Below are 27,815 nucleotides of genomic sequence, written 5' to 3'. Positions count from 1 at the left end.
CTATTATAAGTTTTGTTATATTGTTTACTATGAATTTTAGTAAATATACTACACTGGGGAATATTGCAGTAGTAATACTATATAGTTTGTGTGAGGCTGGCAGACCGGGTCATGTCAGAGTGTATTCAGGCCAGTTCACTTGTGTATTAGTATAGATCAAAGCGAATGTTAAATGTATAAGTGTATTGGGTGTTTAAACTTCATGAAACTAATGGGACATTATGTGCATTGTTTTCTCTTATCTGTATCCTCTTACGATGCAGTAACAAACATTTACATTGTAAATACCCCTATAACTAAATAACTCATCAAACATCAAAGAAGCCTTGTGGAATGCTAATGAAGGGCTTGAACAGAAAAAGTGCTAACTGCAAAGCAAATGGTCATTGTGTGGGATGACCAGAGGTGAGAGATTCAAAGTGCATTCCTCACTCACTGTCATCAAAGGAAAAGCCCAAGTGGGCAGAGAGATTGTCAGCTTGTTGTTTGTGAGAAGAAGCAATAAAAAGGGATTCAAAGAAAGATCCTGCATCTCTGGACTGTTTGGACTCTTACAGGGAAGTGTACAAGATGCAAAGCAGAGATCACCAGAGACAATCTGGGTACCCTGAAAAGACTTTTGGGAAACTGTCAGTTTATTACATCACTGCCACCATTTGGAATTACAAACTGTAATTCACATGTACATATATTATACCAGCTTTAACTGCTCAATAACTCATTTAATTTTCTTAGCTAATAAATCTTTAATTGTCTTTGAGGTAAGATCAGGAGTACCAATTGATCTGGGGTAGGTGACTGGTCTCTTGGGACTGGGAGAAACCTGATCTGGTGTGATTTTCGGTTTAAATGACCTTTTATTACAAAATCCAGTTTGTCTGGGTGATAAGATAGAATGGAGAGTCTGAGGAAACTGACTGTGACTCTATGGTAAGACTGGTATAGTAATCCAGGAGTTCACATTTGATACTGGCTTGGTGAAATCTAATTATAGAACACTGAGATGATGGCTTATATGGTGTGGAGTCCTCAGAGTGTGAGAGCATTCAATTTATTGAATGCAATCAGGGGGAGCAAATACAAGTTGCTAATAAGCTTTTTACTAGAACAAATAATTGTTGCACTCTAGAAGTAATAGAAATTGTCTGGCACAAGAAAGGAGCTATATAAGAAATGAACCAGAATATTAATTGATACAGTTATAGGTCTGTTAAAACCTTAGTAATACTGACATATACATTTGTAGTACCATATGCTTTAAAGCAGTGGTAGGCAACCTGCGGCCTGTCAGGGTAACCTGCTGGTGGGCCATGAGACAGTTTGTTTACATTGACCATCCATAGACATGGCCGCCCGCAGCTCTCAGTGGCCGCAGTTTGCCATTCCCAGCCAATATGAGCTGTGGGAAGCGGTGCGGACCATCGCTTCCTGCCGCTCCCATTGGCTGGTAACGGGAGCTGTGAGCTGTGGGTGGCCTTGCCTGAGGATGGTAAATGTAAACAAACTATCTTGTGGCCCGCCAGCGGATTATCCTGACAGGCTGCGTGTGGCCCGCGGGCCACAGTTGCCCACCACTGCTTTAAAGGCTCTGTTCAGTACAGTGAAAAGTACGCACACTGACATATTGCATAATGTCTTAAAGAGAGATAAGTTGCATGAGGTAATATATTTTACTGGACCAATTTCTGTTGCTGAAAAAGACAAGTTTGAAGAGCTCTGTGAAGCTCAAAGAAGGTTTTTTAAGTTTGTCAGGTTTTTAAGTATATCATAAAAATCATACCTACCCAAACTGACAGTGAAGCCTTCTGGTAATATTGTTCTTTTAATACCTGAAAAACAATCCTTAAAATTTTTATTGGTATGAGCAATTCTTACTCCTGTGAGCAATCAATCCCATTGAAGCCAATGGAAATTTCATGTGGACACAACAGAGAAACGAGGATAGACACATAGATGGAGTTTAAGCAGCAGGCTTCAACTTTTAGAAAAAAATTAAATACAGGGAAGTACCACTACCCAGCCATCACCCATAGTCTCCTGTACCATGCATTTAATTGGTTCCATAATGGGGTATAAGGCTCCTACCATATAACCCATAACTAGTGGAAGGGCTACAGGGATTCTAGCATATAACTGGTAACTTGGGTTAGGCTTGCCTCAGCCTGTGCCCCAGGACTCAGCTCGTTATGAGTCCTAACACCACCACCCCTGTGAACAAGGGTGCAGAATGGTTGTGGTGGTAGGACTGCAGCAAGGGTCACAAGGTCTCAACCTATCTCATAAGCGCCAGGCCCCTCAGCAAAATCCCAGATCTCTTACTTCTGGGAAATGTTTATTTTATCCTTTTAACTGCCCTGGAAACCAACCACAAACTGCGACAAATTAACTACATAAGCAAGTACCTCAGTTAGGTACTAAGCACATTCCTGCCTTACCCACTGTGGCTTGAAAGTGCTGCAAGAAAGGCAAAAAACTCCCTGATCCTCTGCCAATTTGCTCATGCCAGAAGAATGTCCTTGCTGACCTCAAAACAGGCAACTGGCTAGACCTGCAACATCTGTGAGGCCAGATTCCCCTTACCAGTTCGGGGTTGAGCTGCTTGAATGGAGTCAAAAGAGGCTCCAATAGTCCCGGTTCTTGGTAAAATTGGAAGAGCTAGGGAATACTAGTCAATCAGAACTCCTCCCCCACAACTGGACAATGGATGCCAGAGACTCCAAAGGATATGGGGGGAAGGAGCTATCTAATGTCCCTCACCAAGTAACAAATTCCCTCGCTGAAGGGGCTGTCCTCCGTTCACTGCTGGACCCATCAAATTCTCCCACCCACTCAGGCAGGTGGGTGGCATATGTTAGTGAGTAAGGACTACTAATAGATTCATATGTTTTAAGACCAGAAAGAACCATTAGTTTTCTGATCACCTGTATAACACAGGCCATAGAAATCCACCCAGTAATTCCTGCATCAAGCCTAAAAGGTCTAGATGAGCTACAATATATCTTTTAGAAAGACACCCAGTCTTGATTTAAAGACTTCCAAGTCACAGAGACGCTACCACACATTTAGGAAAGCTATTCCAACAGCTAATTACCATTAATGTTAAAAAATTGTTTCCAACTATCTCCACTTTGAGTTTGTCCATCTTCAGCTTCTGGCCATTGGATTTTTGTCTGCTATTGCTATCAGAAATCTTTTCTCCAGGATGCTACTTCTACATTATGATCATCTCACCTCTTAATGTTCCTTTGGATGAACCAAATAGATTGATCTTTTTTAGTTTCACTCCAACAGAGGTTTTCCAGACCTTGAACAATTGTAGATATTTTCCAAACCCCTTCTAACTGTCAACATCCTTTTAAAAGTGTGGACACAGTATTTCTGAAGTGATCTCACTACTGCTATACACTGTGGTAATATCACCTCTCCACTTCTACTCTATATTCCCTTGCTGATACATCCAAAGATCTCATTAGTTCTCTTAGCCACTGCATTGCATTGGAAGCTCATGTTTATTTAGTTATCTACCATGATGCATAATTCCTTTTCAGACTCACTGCTTGCCCAAATACAGTCTCCTATCCTGTAAGTGTGACCTTCATTTCTGGTTCCCAGATGTATGACCTCTCATTCGGCTGTATAAAAATGCATATTGTTCAAGTGAACCCAGCTTTGTAGATCTCTCCTGTCCTAAACAGCCTGTATATGACTGTTCCATGGTCTAAGACCAATTACATATTGTGAAAGAGCAAACAAGAGGACTGTACATAATTCAATAGCATCTTTATTATGTAGAAAACTATACTTATGAAAAATTGGCTATAGTACACAGTGACACACATTAAATGGGAAAATTAATTTGTTCTAGTGTCACATGAGACACCACAAGGATTTCAGAGCCCATGTAATAGTACCAGAGCAGTCATTTACACATGATAGGACCTACAAACAGGCAGTGTCCTATTTTAAGGGATATATAGAACAGATATGCCTTGAATGATGCATAACTACTGGTTCCTTCTGGTCCTCAAAAATTGGAAAAGCTATCCATCTTTGTTTATCCCAAAATAGGATCCACCAAGGAAGTCTGAAAAATGTTTCACGTCATGTGAGACACTTTATCTAAGGACCCACAGGTCATGAGTTCTTCACCTCAAGAATAGAAACTAAACAGGCTAAATGAGTATATTGTTAATTGCCTAGGCAAGAATCTCTCATAATTTGCATATGGATACTTTCTCCCTCCCAACCTAGTTAAAAAGAACTCCAAGTTAGCAAGCTAGGATGACACCCTGCTTTCCTATGGAAAGTGGCTCATTGCACGTTGTGAGTGGATTAAGAGATGGGTGGGGAAAATGAAAATTAAGCAATCTAGAAATGACTGTAAGATTAACGTCAAACTGGGTTAATCTGTTATCCCAAGAAATCTAAGCCATGTGTTTTCACCCCAAATTATGAACTTTACATGGTTTTCCTTGTACATCAACATATGCATCCGAAGAAGTGAGGTTTTTACTCACGAAAGCTTATGCCCAAATAAATCTGTTAGTCTTTAAGGTGCCACCAGACTCCTTGTTGTTACCATGGATAGTCTTTCACCTCAAATTAGATGTCACACATTTGTTTGCCTTGAGACTCAGAACTATATCATTCTATATATGGATAATGTTTCTTGTTCTACAGTTTGTCCTAAATAATGTGAAATGCTTCTGTACTATCAAAGAATGTATGGAATGTGTCCTCCAAATTTAGAAGATTATAAAGGATTTTGTTGGCCTTTATTGTAAATAATTGTTGCACTCTAGAAGTAATAGAAATTGTCTGGCACAAGGAAGAAGGAATGTTGAAAGATATAATCCAGGGTATGACTTTGGAATATTAAGAAAACATTCTTAAAAGGGGGATCCCAACTGATAGCAGGGGCTAATAATAAAATACAGTCCTTGAAATGAACCAAACATAAAAAGCCTCCGATAGGAAAAGGATTGAAGAAATGCGTTATACACCAGTGTCATCTACTGGGTACTGATGGAAGCGGCAGAGACACTGAACTGAAAGCTGAGCACTCATTTGGCACATGTCCAATAGAAATCAGAGGGTGGCCCCGTCCCGCAAGCCCTGCAATAAGGTATATAAAACGGAGGTCACTCTGTAAAACTGCAGAGTTGACTGAACCCGACAAAAGCTCCAGAATCCTAAGTGTGACTGATGCTCAGACCAGCCATGTGAAAAGGACTTCCCTCCCACCTATGCCAGGGTTAAGAGGATAAAAAGATGTGGTGAGGTTTCTTTTGTCCCCCCCCCCCTCCCAGATTGTATTTCCCCTTCTGTTCCTTAATATAAATAACTGTGGATTATTTTGCCAAGTCTGTATTCTCTAGTGAGACCTACTAACCATATTTTAGATTTCAACTCCTTTATAAATCCAAGCAAATTGGCCGGAGAGAGAGTGAAAACAGTAACTTCAAACAATTGCTGGAGATATTCTAAACTTTTGGACCAACCCATTCAAAGAGTACTAACCACACTCTCAGAAAAATGCCTTAAAGACAAGCACATCCTTGGAGGTTTGATAAAAATGTGTAGGGTGACCATATTTCCCAAAGGGAAAATGGGATACTGCATGGGGCTAGCCCGAGCCTCCCCCACTCCCTGTGGAGCTGGCCTGAGCTGCTCGTCTGAGCCCTGCCCTCCCCTCCCGGCCTAGGGCTGGCATCGCTGCTTGCCCGGGCCCTGCCTGCCCACCATGTGAGGCTGGGGATGGTGTTGATGCTTGCTCAAGCCCTGACTGCCCCATGCCTGAGCCCTGCCTCTCCCTTTGTGTGGGGCTGGCATCGCTACATGTTCCTCCGCACCCCACTTTTTTGACAAAATACCTACTTTTGTCAAAAAAGTTGGGACAGCCAGAACAGGGCTTAATAAAAGGGATTGTCCTGGCTAAAACAGACTATGTGGTCACATTAAAAATGTGTTTGGTACTAAATAATTGAAAATTAATTATCATAAGTACATGTAATACAGAATCCAGGCAATTTGCATTGTTTCTTGGTACAACTGCTGAGTCCCAACTCTGGTCTGTGATAATTGCTTGCAAGACAATATTGTGTGTACTACACAAAGAACATTGGTTGTGTTTACTACACTTGAGTGATGAAGTATTGATTGTATAGTAGAGTGGGTCTGGGTGAATTAATACATTGTTGATTAAGAATAAGCAAGTGTCCCGATTTGAGAAATACTGTTCAAGTTTAAAGTTAACCCAAAAAGAACCCAACGTTAAAATTGTAAATTATTGTACCCTAGACTCCATTCTATATTGGCTGTAACACTTACTCAATTGGCAAACCTAGTCGATTAGATTTTAGATTCCACCTCAGAAAATTCATAAATAATACCCCCTTTCACACTTATACCATTCAGCTTCATATTTCCATCTGTAACATTATGGAGGCTGAAAATGTAAAAATACATAATATATTCTCCCTAGAGTTCATTTGGCTGCAATCGAAAAACACCAGCATTCTATGGGTTAAGAAACCACACGGTACAGTGAATCTAGGGTTGGCAACTTTCTATTTGCAGAAAACCGAACATCCTTCCCCCGCCCCTTGCCCCATCCCTTTTCTGAGGCCATGCTCCTGCTCACTCCATTCCCCTCCGTCCATCGCTCACTCTCGCCCACCCTCGTTCATTTTCACTGGGCTGGAGCAGGGGGTTCGGGTGCGGGGGGAGTGGCGGTGAGGGCTCTGGCTGCGGGTACAGGCTCTGGGGTGGGGCCAGAGATGAGTGGTTTTGGGGGCAGGAGAGGGCTGGGGCCGGGGATTGGGGTGTGGGAGGTGGTGAGGGCTCCAAGTGGGGGTGTGGGCTCTGGGCTGGGGTGCAGGCTCCGGGGTGGGCCATAAATGAGGGATTCAGGGTGCTGGAGGGGGATCCGGGATGGGGCAGGGGTTTGGGGCGCTGGGGGTGAGGGCTCCGGCTGTGGGTATGGGCTCTCGGGTGGGGCTGGAGATTAGGGGGTTGGGGTGGAGGAGAGGGCTCCAGGCTGGGGCAGGGGGTTGGGGTGTGGGAGGAGGTGTGGGCTCCAGCTGGGGGTGTGGGCTCTGGGGTGGAGCCGGGGATGAGTTTGGGGTGCTGAAGAAGGCTCCAGGCTGAGGAGGGGGTTGGGATGTGGGAGGGGGTGTGGACTCTGGGTGGTGCTTACCTTGGGTGGCTCCCAGGAAGCTGCCGGTATCTCCCTCCAGCTCCTAAGCGGAGGTGCAACCACCTGGCTCTATGCGTCTGCAGGCACCACCCCTTCACGGTTCCTGGCCAATGGGAGCAGCTGAGTTGGCGCTGCGGGTGGAGGCAGTGGTCAGAGCCCCTGTGGTCGTCCCTCCACCTAGGAGCCAGAATGAGATACCAGCAGCTTCCCGGGAGTCTCACGGAGCTGGGTAGAGAGCCTGCCTGCGCTGCCAACTGGACTTTTAATGGCCCAATCAGCAGTGCTGACTGGAGCTGCCAGGGTCCCTTTTTGACTGGGCATTCCGGTCAAAAACCAGACACCTGGCAACCCTAAGTGAATCATATGCTACTCAGAATGCAGCACCATTCTTCGGGGTCACAACAAGTTCAAGCTTGCAGCTTTTAAGAGCTTTGGCCCATCATGTTGCACTAGGTTGGTTTTTGGTCACAAATACTATTAAGAGAATAGCAATGCCAGATTACAGTGTTGGACTTTAAGCAAAAAGACCAAAAATAACATGACTGGATTCTAAGGTAGTGACCCTGACCTTAAAAAAAACTCCCTCCCAAGCAGGCTAAATATCTATTAATTCATTGTTTGCCAAATATTATACTTATGGCAGGCATGAAAGTACATAGCTAGAATATTCCCAAAGCTTATATATTATGCAGGCAGAACAGAACAATGATTATAAATCTCTCCAGATGCAGTAGCTAAAGACCCTACCAGCCCTCTCTTATTTAGAGGGGGAAGGAGGAGAGGAAATTTAGTCTGAGAACTTTGTTGTGGCCTGACAAATTACCTCATCCATTGCCACTAATACAGGATAACTGAGCTGAATTAATTTCTTTGCCACCATGGTCCCTTTTTCTGGTGCAGAGATCAAGGTCACGTTACATCAGCAGAACATCAAACAGCTGTGTATTACTCTTCATGAGACATCCCAATTTTTATTCTTGAGCTGGTAGTCACTAGTGGCCTATTAACAATTATATATTGTAAGGTCTTTCATACATTACTGTTATTCACAGCTCCTACAAACTGCTTTTGCACACTGTAGTAATACATCTGGTTTAGAAAACTGACCTCTAAAGAATATTAAACAGCTACGTGGCAGCTAAAAAAAGCAATTAACTTTGTGACTATTTAGATACACCTAAGTAATTTTTAGCATTTACAGTGCTAGTAATGATTCCTCTCAGTATCTTGATATACCAAATCACAGTTAATCTATTCCCAGTGTTTTGTGTTACAAATGCAAATGTGTTTGTATTGATATCAATATTAGACAAAATGAAATTAATGCCTTATTAATTTCAAGCTTATACATGCACAGCTACTTGGAGCTGTCATTTTCTTTTCTATGAACTAATTACAAGGCCTTGAGGGATCTGAAGAGGGAAGGAAGCACCTGAGAAACTGGGATAAGAAGGCTCCAAGGTTAGTCAATAGTTCACCAAGTAGTGTTAATACTAAAACTCCCCCATTAACATTCACTAGAAAACATAACAATGATGATAAATTATATCTAGAATTATAAATGAAAAAAATCGTAGGAGAATGTCACCATCCAATGTAACTAAATGTGGATGAAGGCAAAAAAATTTTTATATAGGGTATTAACAGAGAAACAAAAAGAAAAAAAGGAGTCAGAGGTAGTTTTCCCCACTCCTAGCCTCCTGTGCATCTGCCCAGTGCCTAAACTGGGCTGGATGCTAAGTAAAGGATTTACCCCTTTTAATGGCTACTGCTGCAAAACATAGCACTCACAAAATTGACAAAGGGTATTTAGTTTTTCCTAAGAGTTCTCCCATCCTTTAATATTAATGTTTAATTTCACAGAGACTTTAACACAATTTAATAGGGCTCCTTTCCTTAACAGATTCGTCAGTATGCCTGAAGACAAATCCTATCACAATAATAAAGAGAGCCATTTAGCATGCCTAAGGGATATTTTTGTAAGAGGAAAAATGACTATGAAATGGAGAACAAAAGTGATATAAGGCCAAATTTTGCCATCTTGCTCACATTGAGAAGCACCTCAAAAGTAGTGCCACTGAAGAAAAGGAGAGTATTTAGCCAATAAGATACTACTCGATTTAAGGATGGCAGGATTTGGCCCATAGTGAATAAGCATATATTCATCACTGTAGCTCTGTAAGTAGCAATCCCTCTATGTGTCTTTCTTGATCAAGGCCCAAAACGGCCTTGAATTTGGATCAAAAAGGGATCAAAAAGGGATCAAAACATTAAGCAGTCAGCACTTCAGTATATTTTGGTCCCATTCTCACCTGACTGACGACACAAATGTTTTAAGTTATCCTGTACAGTATAGAGAGCTATGGGTATATAACTTGATTTTATTTTCACTTATTCCAAACTTCAGAAATTAGCTCTGAAACTTTCCAACTTTCATGCAAGTTATTTCTATAACAGTAGAAATTTAAAAAACCCTGTGGAAGGATGTGTTGGAAATTGCCTGTTCTAAGAAATTTATGATTTTATTATAGCTGCATATTGACTATTCCTACAATAACCTGAAGGCAGAACCAAACACTTTATTTATTTAAACTGCAAATGAAATTGGGCAAGAAAAGTAATTAGCAAGCAACAAAAAATAATGGAAAAGCACCATAAAAGCAGTTCTGAATTTATGTGGGTTGTCAGATGGTTAGAAAAATAACAACTTACATTTAAAAAGATCAACTTTTTATATGCATGCCAACTGCATACAACGTAAGAGATTTACCACAAACTTAGTTTTAAAAAAGCCCAGAACCCTTGATTCATATTGCATTTAGTCTAGCCATTTCTCCTGCTTTTAAATGGCTGAAGCACTAGTTCACAGACAAGAAGTGCTTCTGGAAAGTAAAATGGGGACCTCTGTTCAAACTAGAGCATATACAAAAAACAACCAAACAAAAACCCCAAACAGACCAAACATAACCTAAAATATTTTCACTAAAAGGAAGATGGGCCTTATCAGAGATTTTTATATTCAAAACTGACATTTTGCCATCAGTTGACAGGTTCAAGGCGTGGTGGAGCTATACAGAGGATCTGGCCCATTTTCCTTAACTTCTCCATTTCCCTCCTTTTAAGCATGTCCCTAACATCACAGGATTTGATTGTCCCTCATGGGCACAGCCCACCATATGGAGCTGCAGCACCATAGCCATGACACTGAATGACCCCTGGAGCTCCTGGCCATACTGTGGCAGCTTCAATGCTACAATGCCTATCCAAGGAGTACACCTTTCTCTCCTTTGCACACTGGCCCTACTCTGTTGGTGCCAAACCATTTCTCCACCTCCTCTCTATCAACTTTGAGGCACTGTTCATCTCTAAGAAGGCAAGGATTGCAGCTCCGCCTGGCCTTCTAAGCCATCTCTCTTCCCCACTTTCTCCATTTCCACTGACAACTCCATCAAGCGCCCAGTCACTCAAGTTGTCAAGCTTAGGTAAGTTTTGACTGTCTGTTGAACTTCACCCATAACATTTAGGGTCAGATCCTCAGCTGGTATAAAGTGACATAGCCATGTTACTTTGTCATACGTAAGGTCCTCCATTCCATTTATCAACTTATTTCATACGGCTCTATCTCCAACTAAATGGTCTTCTTTTTTCAAGTAGAGTGACTAGGAAGTAGGCATCATACTCTAAAGGTGGTCTAACCCAGGGGTTCTCACAACAAATATTTTGGTGGCCTCAGAGTGTGGCTACCAACTCTTGCTGGTGGCTACTCTGACAAATTTTCCTAAAATACTTAATTAAATTTAGGGAAAAAAAATATGCACATATACATGTCCAAATCATTGTAATTTATTCATGTAGGTCATTTTTTTGTAGACTCAATAATAGAAATATCACTGCTCTACAGCCAAAATGCTTCTGAAATAAATGTAGTCAAACTTTACTAATTCTGGGTCACTGAGAACGAAAATGATGCTTAAAATTGTTGATTGGCTTTAGTTTTCAAGATATGCTATTGGGTCAGTATATACGACCCTTGACTTGGGAATGGCGGAGGATAAATGAGTTATAAAGGGAAGGGATCTCAATTTAAACCAGAAATGACTAAAATACATCTTTGACTGGATCGATGAATAAATCTATGACTGGGTTTGGACAGTACTTGCTTTTTAGGCAAAACAATGAATGATGAAATCTGAAGCTGGCATTGCGTCATACATGATATGAATTGTATCATGTTATTCCTAGAAGTCATGGATGATGCAATCAGAACGAAGCTTACATCACTCTGCTGAACAAATTGCTCTAGATCAGCTCTAGAACTCATACAGTGTCGTGCTCTCTTATTTGTCAGTGTTTGATTTTGCAAAGGGACACATTTCTGTTTAGCCAAAGTGAGCAGAGATGCCTCGTACTTGCGTGAACAGTGCAGATAACTTCTGCTATGTTTGTGGTGAAGTGACTTTTGCATCACAAAAGCGCAGTATAACCACTATGGTTAAGAAAGCCTATCACCTTTATTTTGCCTGCAAAATTGGAGATCAGGACAAGAGGTGGGCCCCACACATATGCTGCAACACTTGTGCAACAAATCTTCGCCAGTGGTTGAACAGGAAAAGGAAATCTATGCCTTTTGCAGTGCCAATGATTTGGCGAGAGCCAACAGATCATACAAAGTACTGCTGTTTTCTCTGCAAATGGGATAGTCGTGCAAGAGATTCCCACTACATCAAGAAAGATTGGCCACTCTGATAGTCATTGGAGCCTGAGAGGAAAAGAGTTCAGCATCCACCACTTGTTGAATCAAGGAAGATTATGTTACCACCCTTACACATCAAGCTGGGTCTGATGAAGAACTTTGTCAAGGCCATTGACAAAACACAAGCAGCTTTCAAGTACCTCAGTGGAAAATTTCCAAGGTTAAGTGAAGCTAAGATAAAGGAAGGTGTCTTTGTTGGTCCTCAGATTCGTGAACTTCTTCGAGATGATGCATTTGACCATGCACTGCGTGGCAAGGAAAAGACGGCATAGAAAGTCTTCCAGTTAGTGACAATAAATTTTCTCGGAAACAACAAGGCAGACAACTACAGGTTGTTGGTGGAAAACCTCCTCAAGGCATACAAAAGCCTTGGTTGCAACATGTCACTAAAGAGACATTTTTTGCACTCTCATCTAGATTTTTTTCCACCGAACTGCGGAGCAGTGAGCAACGAGCACGGCGAGCAATTTCACCAGGACATTGCAACAACGGAGAAATGCTATCAGGGCAAATGGAGCCCATCAATGCTTGCAGACTATTGCTGGACAGTGACAAGAGATGCTCCATTTAATGAATACAAGAGACAAGCCAAGAAGCGCCAAGTAGACATTGAATAGGACTAAACTATGTACAGAATAGTTTTTTGCCTTTTGTTTCATAATAAATTTTATTTATATAACCCTTTTGCTGATTTTTAAAGTGTTACATAAACAGGACAGGTGAAATATTATCATGTAAAGCAACCATAAACATATGAAAAGACCTAGGTTTACAATTTATGATTAAAACTCTACTAGCTACAAAATATACATAGACATAAAAAGTAAAAACTTAAATATCTTAGAAACAGTAGCCAATCAGTTGTTTTAATTGTCATATTTGAATTCAGCACATCAAAATACATAATAAATAGCACATTTTATCTCTGAAGCAGATGACTTCTCAAAAATTGTAGACCAGTGTAATGTACAGTTGTATTTTGGTGGCCTTGTCCCCCACTGCCTCCCCTGGTCCCCCACCCATTGCCTCTGGCCCCCGCTGCCTCCCCCTGGTCCCCGCTGCCTCCTCCTGGTCCCCACTGCCCCCACTGCCTCCCCCCGGGCTCCCCATCACCCCCCAGGGGCCCACTGCTTCCCTCCCATTGCTCCAAGCTCCCTTCCACAGCCTCGCACCCCAGGATCACCCTGCTCCTTGCCTCTTGACCACGGTGCCTGGTAAAGCTGGCTCCACTGAAGCCCCACCACCCTGGGCTGAAGCCCAGAGCTGGAGCCCCATGGCTGGATCCGGGGTGGGGGAGCTGAAGCATGGACCTGCCGCCAGAGCCCCAAGGCTGAAGGGTGGGGAAAGTGGGTTAAGTCTGCCCCTGGAACCATGCAGCTGAAGTGGGGGGAGGGTGAAGCCTGCCGCCGGAGTTCCCCAGCTGAAGCTAGACAGAGAGGGCTGAACCCCTCCCCCCTGGGCACTGCTTTTCCCCCTCCCCCATCTCTGCCCAGGAGGCTGTCATTGGCCACAGGCATAGTGCTGGACCTAGGAGTGCTGGGGTGCTGCTGCACCCCCAGCTTGATGTGGATTCCATTATATACAGGGTTTACAATTTGGTTTTATGGCTTTCAACACACCCACTATAAAAATTGTTCCAGCACCCCTGGCCACAGGAAAAAACCCGCATGAAGCCACGTTGCCTGCATTTAAGAAACACTGGTATAACCAATGCTTTACTAAGCAGTAGCCCAATAGTCTTTGATTAATATAACAGATCCTATTTGATACAAACCAACATTCCATTAACCTATTTACTGCAGCTGCCAGAGTTTAATGTTGGATCTATATTACATACCTCGCTCCTTTTACTCTAGTATCTTAACTGATTCAATACAATTTAAACTGTACTTATCTTGGATATTATTTCCACCCAATTATAACATATTATACTTACACTTAAATTTTATATTCCATTTCCAAGCCTACTCACCTAAACCCATCCTGACTACCACTCCAAACATGTCTTCATTGCTCAGAAAGGTAGAGTTATTTACAGTAAATAACACATGCATATTAGCTTTCTTGCTATACAATCCTAGCGGAGATAAAGTGCAGATAATTTTTACAGCAATGTAGCAAGGCAAGGTCAACTGCAGGTAGGAGAGGCATAGTGTTAATCTTGCCTAGCCACACTGAGGTAAAAACTACTTGCACCTTGTCTGCACTGCAATTTTACAGGAAGGTAGTTAACTCACATTATCTATCTCACTTTTTGGGCAGTGAAGACAGCCTGAGTCTCAACCACTGCCTGCAGTAGTATCTCCTTGAAATGCAATGGTCTCACCGACAGTAGGGATGTCAAAATATTAAAGTATCATAACACAGTGCCTTGTAGCAAGGCACTTCTTGGCAACTTCCATCTAAAACAGGGATGGGCAAACTACGGCCCGCGGGCCTCATCCGGCCAGCCAGCCATTTTAAGCCAGCCCTCAATCTCTTGCTGGGGAGCAGGGACTGGAGCTTGCTCTGCTCCGGCACTCCAGACATGGCGCAGGGTCGGGGCCCGCTCCACACAGCTCCCGGAAGAAGTGGCATGGCCCCACTCCGGTGCTCCAGACGGGGAGCAGGGTCAGGGGCTACTCCATGCGGCTCCCGGAAGCAGCGGCCTGGCCCTCTGGCTCCTACACATAGGGGCAGCCAGGGGGCTCCACTCTGCACACTGCCCCTACCCCAAGCACTGCCCCCATAGTTCCCTTTGGCCAGGAACTGCAGCCAATGGGAGCTGAAGGGGCGGTGCCTGCGGACGGGGCAGCATGCAGAGCCGCCTGGCTGTGCCTCCGTGTAGGAGCTGAAGAAGGGACATGCTGCTGCTTCCAGGAACTGCTTGAGGTAAGCCTTAGACCTGAGCCTCTCACCACGCCCCAACCACTTGCCCCAGCCCTGATCTCCCTCCCGCCCTCCGAATCCCTCGGTCCCAGCCCAGAGCACCCTCCTACACCCCAAACTCCTCATCCCCAGCCTCACCCCAGAGCCCACACCCCCAGCCAGAGCCCTTACCTCACCCCCTCCCGCACCCCAACCCCAATTTTGTGAGCATTCATGGCCTGCCATACAATTTCTATTCCCCAATGTCGCCCTCGGGCCAAAAAGTTTGCCCATGCCTGATCTAAAATACATACTTCTAGGTCCAACTTTGCTTCCTTCCTACCACCTTAACTGTTCATCTTCTTTTACTTTATTTTTCATCGACTCTTTGCTCTGTTGTCTTTAATTCTCTCACTTCTGCTAGTAGTTCACCTGCATTTGCCCAATCAACATCTAAGTCCCACTAAGATCCAACTTATTTATTAGGACTCTGTTTCTGTTTCACCTTAACTGGCCTTTCACAGTTACTTACATGTGTTTTACCAATTCCCTGTCCCCACTTTCTCCTCTCCCCATTGTCCAATCTCAACTAAGTATTTGTGTGCTGTTTAATATAGCCATGAATTTTGCAACTTCAAGGAAAAAGAGGGAATGAGGGTTTCAAAGAACAGTTGAGGCGTGTCTTTGGCAGTTCCCCTTTGAGTGGTCACTTTGCTCTCACTGTGGAAAAGAAGTAAATGATTACTTAAGATTTTAATAAATCAGCCCCTACAACCTTTTCAACTGTCAGCATATGATGAGTGCTTTTGTGAATAAAAAATGGAATTCTCATGCTCATTTCTGACCATTTTGTTTGTTTGGGGAAAAAAACAACCTTCATGCTCACATACATTCCACTATATTTTACTAGGTGGGTGTATAATTTATTTTTGAATATGCTTGAATGACATAATATCCAAACCACATATCATCCATGCATTATATATACACTAAATTCAGACTTACCATCATTTTCAATGAAACTGTAGTAAGTTTTACAGTTTTTGATTATTATGACTACACTGCATCAGTTAAAAGCGGTCCCAAATGTTCAATATTTTCTTCACAAAACATTTTATTTTGAAAGAAAGCTGTGCTTCCTATGTCATCATATGCTCCGGCAGCTGCAGCCATAGGCATATGACTGTAGCACATAAAACTATGCCTATAACAGCCCTGCACATAAGCTGAAGAGAAAAAGGAAAACATTGAGGAACCAAAATATTTTACCTTCCAAAGTTTGTCCATTAAAACATTCATAGGTAAGACATGCCAAAGGGTACATGTTTCATGCACAGGAAACACAGCATTCTTTGCGTAGGAATTTTTTTGTTTTGTTTTGGATGGGCCATTCTTTTAATTTTTTATAGCTTCACGCTTTTTCCTCCCTAGGACAACATGCAAGACAGAGCATCCAAACTGTGTCTAGCTGCTACGATTTATATTAACTGGCAGAATCATTCCACAAATAGGCTCAGTAATGTTCCGATTCCAAGCCCACACAGACTTGTGATTTGCTATGCACATTCTGGGAAATGGTGACATTTATTTGGAGCCAATGATTCACTGAATGCTGCAAATGACTTTAATGAGTTTTTTCGTACATTTTCAGTTTTAAACAAAAACACATATTCACCTGCTAGAGAGCTTCTGTGTGCAGTGTGGAGAGTCTCAGAAATAGAATCTGTTGTGTTCCTTGGCCTGACAAAAATAGAGTAGTTATGTACAATCATTTAATTAAAAGTAATACTTTATATACTACTAATGTGCTTACACATAAGTATGGGCAAAGAGGCCCAGATTCAGCAAAACTTTTAAGCTAATTTTAGCATACCCTTAAGTCCCATGGAATCAGTGGGACTTAAGTGCATGGTTGTCTTCAGCTGCATAAGAGCCAGAGAGAATATCATATACATGTTGTATCATGTCCATACTATACTGAGATTATTGGATGAAAATACAAAGCACTTTAAAATACCTTAGAACACCTCTGGTAGATAAGCATTAGAGTGCCTGTTTTAGAGATAGGAAAACTGAAGTGCAGACAGGGCTAAAGACAAGTCATATATAGATTTTGGTCGCAGGACTAAGCATAGACGCCAGGAATCCAGTTCCAATTTTTTTGTATTTTTGTGATTTTTCTCACATAACAAAGCTGCACATATAAAGAGTTCTCTGAAAAGCAGCAGTGAGAGAGGAATCTCCACAGGTGAAGGCATACCTTCTCCGTGCTTTCCCTATTACCATTTCCTCCCAACAAGTGAAAGACATTTGTTTACTTTTGTTTAATGTAGGGATCAGTTCAACAGTTCAACTCACTCCCCTTGGCATATCCAGATACAATTCTTATTGTCTACAAGCTATGCCTGCTTAACTAGGCCTGAGTCTGGTTCCACATCTCTAGATTTCTTTTGCTTTCCAGCCTGTTGGCTTTGGCCTTAAACAAGTCGTATTTATTTCCTAACTTCCTTGGCATACTGAATAAAGATGATAAAAATCAGTTAGAGGTCCCTATATGACAATAATGGATGCAATGGAGCTGTCTCAAAGAATTACATTTATGAATAAATGCCAATTACAGGCCTGAAACATCATGATGAATTGACTTCATTATTGTAAATGTAATTATACATTTATTGCTAATATGACTTTAAGTTTCCATCTCAGCTGATCTCTTGTACACCTATTAAACATACGGTACATGCTTTATTTCATTATCAAATGATATAACATATAATTGCTCTATTAAATCAGGATAAAATGCTTAATTTTGACACTTCATTTTACCACAAAAATGTACACAATCAGCTCATTATTTAAAAATTATTTTTAGTATGTAGTCTGTAAAATATTTTGCTAACCTTGGAGAGTACACTGTTTAAATGTCATGCTAGACAATTAGGCAAATATATACTAGTTCTAAATGGCTTAATTTCATTATAACAGTATATGCTTGGGTAGCAGTTAGAGAACAGAACTGCAATTGTTGCAATTGTTTGTTCCTGATGTACAGTGGAATATTAGAAATATGCCAATAGTTAGAACTATAATTTTCTCTGTAATATTTATGTAACTGCAGCAATAATTTCAGTTGATCAATAAGCCCATGTCGAGTAAGCTGTTTGGACTTCCCATTTTTTCTTGGAAATACAGTACTTATTAAAATAATCTGTATGGCAGAGTTGTATCGCCGTACTTATATCATACTTAGAATATGCCAGGAGAAATGTTTCCTTCCATCCTTCATATATGCATGTGCAATTCCCAATGAAACCAATGGGAGCCAAGTTATCTATAGGTAAGTGTAGAACTTGGATCCTGCATCTTTAACATTCACAAATCCTTTTATGTTGTGAATTAAATAGCATAGATTTACTCTTATTCTTGATCTTTTTTGCATGGTTTTGCTGGAGAATAAGAGCATTTTTGTTGGTAATTACTGGTATTCAAATTCATCCCATTGCAGAAAGCTTCTACAAGGCTCAGCTCCATGGCCTTAGGAGGGGTTGTGTCAGAGTTTCTCTGCTGCATGCCCCCAGCCATGCATTATTATTATTCATATATGCATTATGGAAAAATTACTTAAAAGTATCCCTAAGAAATTTCATTGTTTCTTTTTTGAGTGAAAGACTTGTCCCAAAGAAAAATATGAACGATCAATTAGAGACAATTTATTAAAAAGCAAAGAGGATAAAACTTTCCTCTCCAATTGCAAAATTCCATTATTAAAAAAGAGAGAGCAAGAGGCAATTTTGAGATAGGTCTAAAGTTTATACAGCAGCAGCAGTTAGGGATGCCTTTGAGAGTCTCATGCAGGAAGAAGACTAGACAGTAATGACCTGCAGGAGGTCACTGAGTGATAAGTATTTTAAACAGGGATGTTTGCTAACTTGAAACATTTGAATTTTATTTCACTTACATGTGAAGATTATAATAGAAACATATCCTTTCATGTCACATAGGGGGCACAGATCTCTAGTCACTTCACTCATATTCAAACCCAGGAATCCAGAGATCTAATACTTTGCCACCTTGTGACGGAAAAGTAGAACTGAAGCAGTGAGGCAGTAGCTGTTTTACACCTCAACCAACAGAAGTGATGACTGGGAAACAACATCACAGCATACTTTTCACTCTTCCTCTCTGTCCCAGTCATTCACATGTTGTAAACTCTCCGTAGGCCAAATCCACCAACTGCATAATCTTAGGACTTGTCTACATGGTGGCATAATATGCTGTACAAGGGTATGGTTTCTAAAATGCAGTAACGTTAGTTACTCAGTGCTGCACATTAATTGGTTCGTGTAGACCTTGCTGGTGTGCACTAAAGGTTTCCTAGAGCACTTTTCCTGAGTAGTACTGTAACATAGCACAGTAAGTAATATGTGTGACTCACGAAGGCCGAGAGATATAGGTATTAAAACTGCTTCCCTACACACTAGGAAGTGGATACTGCAATGTTTTGTTCTTTGACTCACTCCAGAGTCTTTTCAGAGGAAAGAAACCTGCACTATGATTATTTCTTGGTTCTCCTTTCATTAAACTTTTGCAAATTAATGACAATGGAATAGAAGGGGACTTTGTGGTGCCATGCATTGTAGACCTATTTTCCTCAGTCATCATGTTTCAATGAATGACATGGCTTTTTTAGCAGTGAAACAGTTGCTTGTGGATCTTTCTCCACAACAAACACAAAAACTAAAAAAGAGCATAATTTGGCATGACTGGCAGAAGTTCAGAAGATGCATACATTAGATCAGACCCTTACAGGAAAATGCAGGTTTGCTATATTTCAGAGATGGAGTATTTTGGAAAAGGTGTTTGGGCAATACCTACCTTCACTTAAAAATACCTGTGGTATCTATTGATACTTTGCATAACTATTTACATTTGTCCAAATTGATTACAAGAAGGGAAGAGCAACACATTTTTCTATTGCTACTTTAACCGATTCACAAACAAACCACTGATTGGCTTATTTAGGCTGCCAGTACTTTAGTACAAGTCTCTCTCTCCCTTCCCTCCACCCTAAGCAGTTATCTGGTAATACACCCATATGGCTAGCACTTTAAAAGAGAATTGTGATAGAAGTCTTGCCAGTAGCGGTGGTGTTATATCTTCTTTATCTACTCTCAATGATCTAAATTCTGATTTACATCTGATGGTTACATCACCATCAATCTTGAGTAATTACACTGAGGTAAACTGGGTCATTTTAATTTACACCCTTTCAACTGAGAGCAAAAATCTGCTCAATCTATCTACTTTGTTAGAAGAACTGAAAAAGGCAGCTTTTGGAATGGTACCATTCACAACCACTGGTTCCTTTTCTTGTCTCATTTTACTTAGCTGTTGTGAGTTCTGCTTAAGTCCATGAGAAAACAGAATGGAATGTACAAAGAGGAAGAAAAATGGGCTCTTCACCTCTACTTGCCTTACCTGAGAATCAGAAGCAACTTTTCTTAGGAAACACTAAGACCCAGCCTGTCAGATGGAAGTATGTGATGCACTGAGGAACAAGAATGAATTCTCTATACAAGATGATTTAACGTCTATTAAAAGACAAAGGTACTTTATTACTATTGCTCAGAGTGTGTGATGTGTCAGGGAGTAATGTCATCCCTTTAGCAGTGGGTAATCAGGTTACATAGCTACCTCATTTTCAGGCTCTGTAGGACTTTCACCTGGCATATATTTCTAATAATTATGTGACACAGGGGTTCTGGGAAAAAGCTGAACTTTATTGCCTGACTTCAGTCACTCAATGTTGGTCAGGGTTCCAAAAATTAATATCCTGGCTGTTACATAATTGGCTCAATATCTACTGACTTCATTGAGTACAATGTCTCAACTAGGGTCTCATTTGTTAGCTAGAAAGGTGGTGGGGAGGGATATAATTTGATGCTAGTTAGTTATATTTAACTTTTTGATAAAGTTAAGAAATAACCTTTTATGAAGAATGTCCTTAAATGTGGCACTATTTAGACAGTATAAGAGATTTTTCTTCTCAACAAACATAGTATAGGTTTAATAAAAACAACCAATTGGTGGCTACATGGACCAATAAAAGCTTAAAGGTATGCACATAAAACTATGAGAAAGTATCAAGCTGAATGAATTCTCAAAGAAAAAAGAAAAAGTCATTAAGGTGGAATTAAAATCATAGGGAAAGGATAGCCTGAATAAAAGAGATTTAATCATGAGGTTGATTGAGATGTCCATGAAATTTGATAATGAGTGGCAATAAGATTTATAAGTAAATTAGGTATAATAAAAAGGTGTTAATTTTTAATGAGATGAGTTCTCATTAGAGACTAAAAAAGAACACCAGAGTTTGAAAGTTTCACATTTCTTTTATGAAGTACTTGGAATTTGGTCTGAAATATGTGTCACTTCTTATTATAAAATATTTGCTGTAATTTCAACAATGTGGAGGGTTGTTCTGTATGTGAGTTGGTATAAAAGTTATAAAAGTATGATAACCGTTAGCTACAGTATACATTTATTAACCCCAATTTTATTTTGCACAAAGGAAGTGTTTTTTCCCCTTAAAGATTACAGTGGTATGTTTATATTTTCTCTATCTGCAGAATATTCTGTATGTTGCTATTGTGTTGTCGAGTTTTAAATGAGTTATCAAACAGCACCATAGCTCAACACACCAGGGAAGAACTGGGGGTGAGTTTACATCACAGTTTGAGTCTGACACAGCTAATCAGGATAAAAATCAAACTTCAGGGAGCATGGAGCTCCTGGATGATACAGGAGTTGTTCTTAAGAAAACACTGACTCCAGGGAACCTGTAAATACTGTAGAAAAAGTGAGAGAAAAAGAAAACTGTAAGTAAACTAAACAAACAGCTATGCTACCAGGAACCGAAATCCAAACATTTCAAGCTCTAAAAGTTAGGCAGGGTAAAAATATTGATTTTAGACACATATAGTCTACACTGTGAAAAGGAGCAAGGACACAAAATGTGTCTGGCCTCAATATGAAGGCATAAAGGGTGGGAAAATACAATGAATGTCCTCAGCTTGTGTCTTCTGTGAAGAGGCCAGGGTACAATATCCATCTCAGCACTCATTTGCTCTTTCCCTCCAGGCAAACAGGGGGCAGCAGTCTACATAAAAAACAGTCCATCAGCATTTATGCCAGAGAGATCCATGAGAAATTGTGCTTTTTGTGCCATGTTCTTTGCCAGAATTCCCCCAAGGATAGTGGAGAGCCACACCACCCCGTGACTGCTTAAAAATAACCACAATGGGAGTTAAAAATGTTAGGCTACCATTTTGTGAACAGGAGGAAGAGGGATTTACAGTGTATGAAACACACACACACACACACACACACACACACATGTACATCCATTAACAAATAAGGTGTGCTAGTTCATGTAGAACTCATAGTTCTTGCACAGGCAAAACTTTTATGTGCGAGTAGAGACTAAAGATTTGTCTAAGGAGAATCGCTACTTAGAAGTAGCATGTAAGGTGAGAATTTCAACAGATCTCTCTGCATAAGATACTGACAGCAGAACTTCAACCAGATTACACTCTTCCACACAGTTTTGAGATCTTAAGGTTTTTACAGAACTACATTTCAGAACAGAGGGTCACTATTCAGACAATAAAAAACTTCCAATAATGTGACTAGATTTAAACATATTGTTGATTTGTGTTGTCATATTCTGGTATCACTATACACATACTATCTTAGTCATTTTCTTATCTGAAGATACTGTACTGACTCTCTTCCTACCTGGTAGCAGCATCAACTAAAGTGCCTTTATGTTGGTGCTAAAATAGCAGATTTCCAAAAGATACAGTACCTGAAGTTATTATTGCATACTAGATTATCACAGAAATTTAGCAAATATATCACAAGTTGTATAATTAATTTATGCTTAAGGGTATAGTCATGCTCTTCTCTAGAACCATCTTTCATCAAAGTCTGTGAAGACTATGAGTCAGATTTTTTAAGTTAGTGGCATGCACCTGGGCATGTAAATTTGCATGGGCCTAATGAATATACACAAATATCTGACCACGCATGGCAAAATCAGCATTTCTGTATGTATATTCCCAATTGGGTGCTTTTTCAGCACAAATTAGACATACAAAAGTATGTGGACACAACTATGCATTTTGAACTTTGAAAACCCACCCATATGTTTGTGTAATATGCCTTCTTTATGAAAATATAACACACACAGCCTAGGTGTGCCACATCCTCTTGTAATTGTTTGCTCACACAGAAGACAAGAACCCATTACTGCACCTAACTAATACTATTACTCCTCTAGTTCAAGCCATAAATGCTTGAATTACTTAAAAAAAGTTCTCTGTTTCTATTGCCAATGATGGCCAGCTGTGGGGTCCTTACAGAAATGATTGTAATTATTCCTTTTTTTTTGTCTTGAAAATTGAAGAATTTTACTTTAATTTTGGTTATTTTCCTCAAAATAAGGGGAAAGAAGATCAGAAAGCCAATCCTACATTTTATCCAATTCCCCTCCTTCAGGCCCACTGTTACACACTTATTTTGAGACAAAATGACCACATTTGGGATAAACCCAAGAGGCAAATGACATAAAGCTCATGAAACAAAGCTTGCAGCCACCTAGTGACTTGCTTGGAATGCTGGTGAATCATTAGCTTCTATATACAGCATAGGACTGCAGTTAGTAGTAGTTTTCTGATTTCTCTGTATGTTATTTCATATATCAAATTTGACCAAGAAATTCATCTCCCTAAGAGCCATCATGCACTATTTTAATCATGTGATTAATGGGCCCGAAAGACTCTTGCATTCCTCTCGAAGGATGGCAGGTCAGTTTCTACAGCACTACCAATATGGTATTAATTAAAACTTACATACATTTTAAAAAAGGCATGAACAGGCATCATCAAAGACTAAAATCAACTGTAAGAACCAAATTCAAAGACACATAGTTTAAATAAAACCTCACTTACTGATCTAACAGGCTCAATGATAAATAGCACACAAAAAAGTCTATTTCCTCTTGGTTCATTGTGGGAAATCATTTTCCACACATAATTTATGAATGTAACTTTGTTTTTAAACCTAAGTAATGAAGTCTTTTATTCTGCCCTGGATATGGATGCACTGGGCTTCTGAAGAGAGGGGAAATACAACCAACCAATAAAGGTGACCTTTATTATTACATGTCCTCCTCAAAGTTTCATTGCACAAGAGGACTAGACCACAGAGAAAAATCTAAGTAATGCAAAGCATGGCTGTTCTGTTTTTCCTTGTTTTTCTACAGTAAATAGTATTGGCCTCTATATATTCATCTTATTGATTTTTTAATGATATGCACAGAAAAGTAATTCCCAAATGTTCATGCTGTCACTGTGACTAATCATTTTTCCCCTTCTCTAGATTTTACACCTTGAGGAAACAGTTGTGTCAATGATGCTTTCCATTAAAGTGTCCTGCAGATGTCAAGAGGAACACATTAATGGCCAGATAAACCTTATAAATGGCAAGCATGCTGTTTAAATACTAAATACAAAGAATAGTCAATAGAAAAGGTAGTATCAGGGTATGAATTTGCCTATTTTAAATAATTTCCTGCAATCATAAAAAGCAGTTGCTGACTTTTTAAAGTCTCCCTAACTTTTCCAATGAAAATTTATTTATGGTCTTTTGGCTTCCCTCTTGTGGGTCATTTTAATTATCATATAAATATAGCTGTGAAACGGAATCTATTGAGGAGTGCTGCTAACTCTCACTACAAGTGGATAGCCATGGCTTTTTAGAATGTAAACTGCTTGAGTAAAAAGTAAGTTGAGATGGAATTTGAAGAACAGAGTATGTCCTGATATGTGAAGAGGGCAAAAAGCTGCCAGAAAAAACAGCCTCGGAAGCCCAAATAATAGTTTTACATCGATGATTATTGTTTACAAAGAACAATTTACAATTTAAGAATAAATGGCATGTGAAAAAATGTTAAGCAGCTTTAAGAACACCAGTTAGGTGTGAATAAGCCACATGCAGAAACAGTGGGATAATCCCGTTCTTAAATGTAAGTATCCTTTTGAAGATACAATTAAAAATATTTAAATAAAAGGGAATAACCACCAGTAGGAAAACCCATAGAGATAGTCTACCTATTGCCAAAAGACAAGATACGCCTCAATCTAAGTCCTAAAACAATGAGGAAAACACCCAGCTTTGAGGATAATTATTGTTTCTACCTCCTGTTGAAAACTGATGTTTCTTATGTGTCATATGTCATGCTCTATTCTGACAGATTTTGAAGTACGCATGGATATGGATAACAACTAAAAAGAAGTAGCATTTTTAGAAGTAGTACAAGGTCCTGCAAGTAACAAGATACTTCATACACTGGTAGCAGTCCACAAATTTGCTGCGATATAGCATGGTATATCTTTTCCCCTGGAATTTACAAAGAATCTTGCCATGATCATTAAGGGCTGTGCCATATAGGTATAACCAACAATAAGTAATGGTGCAGTCACACTGCTCTGGGTGTAGCATCAGGAGATATTCTGCCTCAAGGGGGCAAAGTGGTTCTGACTTTCTCACATCTGCAATATCTGCATACCCAATACTGTGCCCCTTTGTGTGTGCCACTTACACCCCCTCTGGAAGGCTGTCAAGCTATGCTTCCCTGTGTGTGGGGAGGACTGAGCCATGGCACTGCCCCCTCCCAGCCCTTTCTGAATCCTAAAATAAATAGGGATGGAACAGCTCCTACATCCCCCAGAAAGCAGGGGTTGCAATTTTCCTGGACCCTTGTATAGGCTTGCAAATGCAAGGAGGAAACACTCCTTATGCCCTCTGCCCCCACACTGCATGCTCACATAAAAGCCAGGTAGAGTTTGGTTCTAAAAGAATGACTTCCATGTATTGTCAACAAGGTCTTGAGAGCAGGGCTGGCTCCAGGCACCAGCCTGGCAAGCAGGTGTTTGGGGCGGCCACTCCGGATGGGGGCAGCACATCCAGCTATTCGGCGGCAATTCGGCGGATGGTCCCTCACTCCTGCTCGGAGCGAAGGACCTCCTGCCGAATTGCCACTGCAGATCACGATCATGGCTTTTTTTTTTTTTTTTTTGGCTGCTTGGGGCGGCCACAACCCTGGAGCTTGACACTCCCATTGTGGGTGGGTTTTTCCAAAGCGCTCACATTGGCCTAAATCTGTTCTTACTGAATGGGAGGTTTACCACTATCTGCAATGGAAACAGACTAGGTAATTTTCAGATCATGGTGGCTGAGTAAGTGTACGAATCAAAGACATGGACACAGAGGGACATATGGACATAAGATATGAGTGGGTGAAGAGCTGTAATCCTTTTCTCAGTGATACTTTTGTATCTTTTGAATTAAATTACTCACATTTTCAGGCAGTCTTTTGAAAAAAATAAACCCCTTTACCGGTGTCAATCATTTACTCACTGCCAATTTACAGATTTGTTCTTCCAGAAATTACTTTAATCTACAGTATAACGAACAATGTTCCTTAGACTTCAAAGATAAAATTGCAAATGTATGTGTAAAATTCAAACAAGAAATTACCTGAACATAGGAGATTCATTCCCAACTATCACTTATTAAAGGAACACATGTATGTTCTGCAGAATGCTGGCAGCACTCAAAGAGTGGATGGCAATTAGACCCATTCTAGAAGTACACCCCTATAGAGCACAGAACAAGGAAGGCATGAGGAAAATCTGGAATTTTAGATTTCCGGATAGAGCTTTCATAAGCCATGGCAAGTGTATTCTTATAGCAGGTTAGCTTTCCTCACGACTACATCTTGCTGGGTAAGTTACATGGCACTCGCCTATGAATCGGCTATCAGAAACAGTGCTGTGCCAAGGGTGTTCTAGGCCCAGTTTGAAGACTCAACGCTCCTTCTCCCCGGCCACCCATACTCACCACTAAGTACTTTTACTAAGGGACCTTCTCTGCCTTCTCTGAAACAACCTCCTTAATTAGCTCACCCTTGCTTCCAAGTTCTCAATAGCAGGGGTCAGCAACCTTTCAGAAGTGGTGTGCTGAGTCTTCATTTATTCACTCTGATTTAAGGTTTCGCATGCCAGTAATACATTTTAACATTTTTAGAAGGTCTCTTTCTATAAGTCTATAATATATAGCTAAACTATTGTTGTAAATAAAGTTTTTAAAATGTTTAAGAAGCTTAATTTAAAATTAAATTAAAATGCAGAGCCCCCTGGACCAGTGGCCAGGACCCGGGCAGTGTGAGTGCCACTGAAAATCAGCTTGCGTGCCACCTTTGGCACACGTGCCATAAGTTGCCTACACCTGCTCTATAGAAATAACTTTCTGATCCCTTAACCCTTCCTGCCCCATGGATGTTCTTAGATAGGTCTTGATAAATTTTAGCTTGTTGAAACTCCTTTCATTAGCAGCCGCAGTTACAGTAAGATACCGAAAAACACACAGTGCTATTTCTGTATTAGGGAAACTTGCATCTAAAGACCTTTCATGAATGTAGGTAAGGAGATCAATGAGTGCTTTTGTTTCCAAGCCATCCTTAAAGTTTTGCTTGCAAAAACTGGCAAAAAGTTCAATTTAATTCTCAAAACTCTCAGAGTTTAAATCCTCTGGGTAAGTGCCTGCTACATTGCAAGTGTGCCTCTTTAATTCTTCGCTGCTGAGACTTTTAATTTTCTCACCTGTCAAAAAAGCAAACCTTTATCCAACTCCATCATGGTCATGAATCCCACTGTCTAATTGTGTTAACACTGTATCTAAGGTGTAGTTGAAAACCTCACATTCCAAAACTTTTTTGAGATCTGATGATCTTTTTGTCCTTTGCAAGTTCGCCTGGTATTATCTTCCTCCTTCAAGATAATTTCTCTTTCAACTGCATGAATATGCCTAACATTTCAGTCGATGAAGCAGCAGCTTCTTTACATGCAGGGAATCCAGGACACCATAATTCCAATAACGCGTCTTGAAGGCCAC

Source organism: Trachemys scripta, chromosome 8 (genome assembly GCF_013100865.1).
Source record: "Trachemys scripta elegans isolate TJP31775 chromosome 8, CAS_Tse_1.0, whole genome shotgun sequence".
Taxonomy (NCBI): Eukaryota; Metazoa; Chordata; order Testudines; family Emydidae; genus Trachemys; species Trachemys scripta.
The sequence above is the reverse complement of the archived record's forward strand: the minus strand, read 5'-3'. Positions refer to the sequence as shown.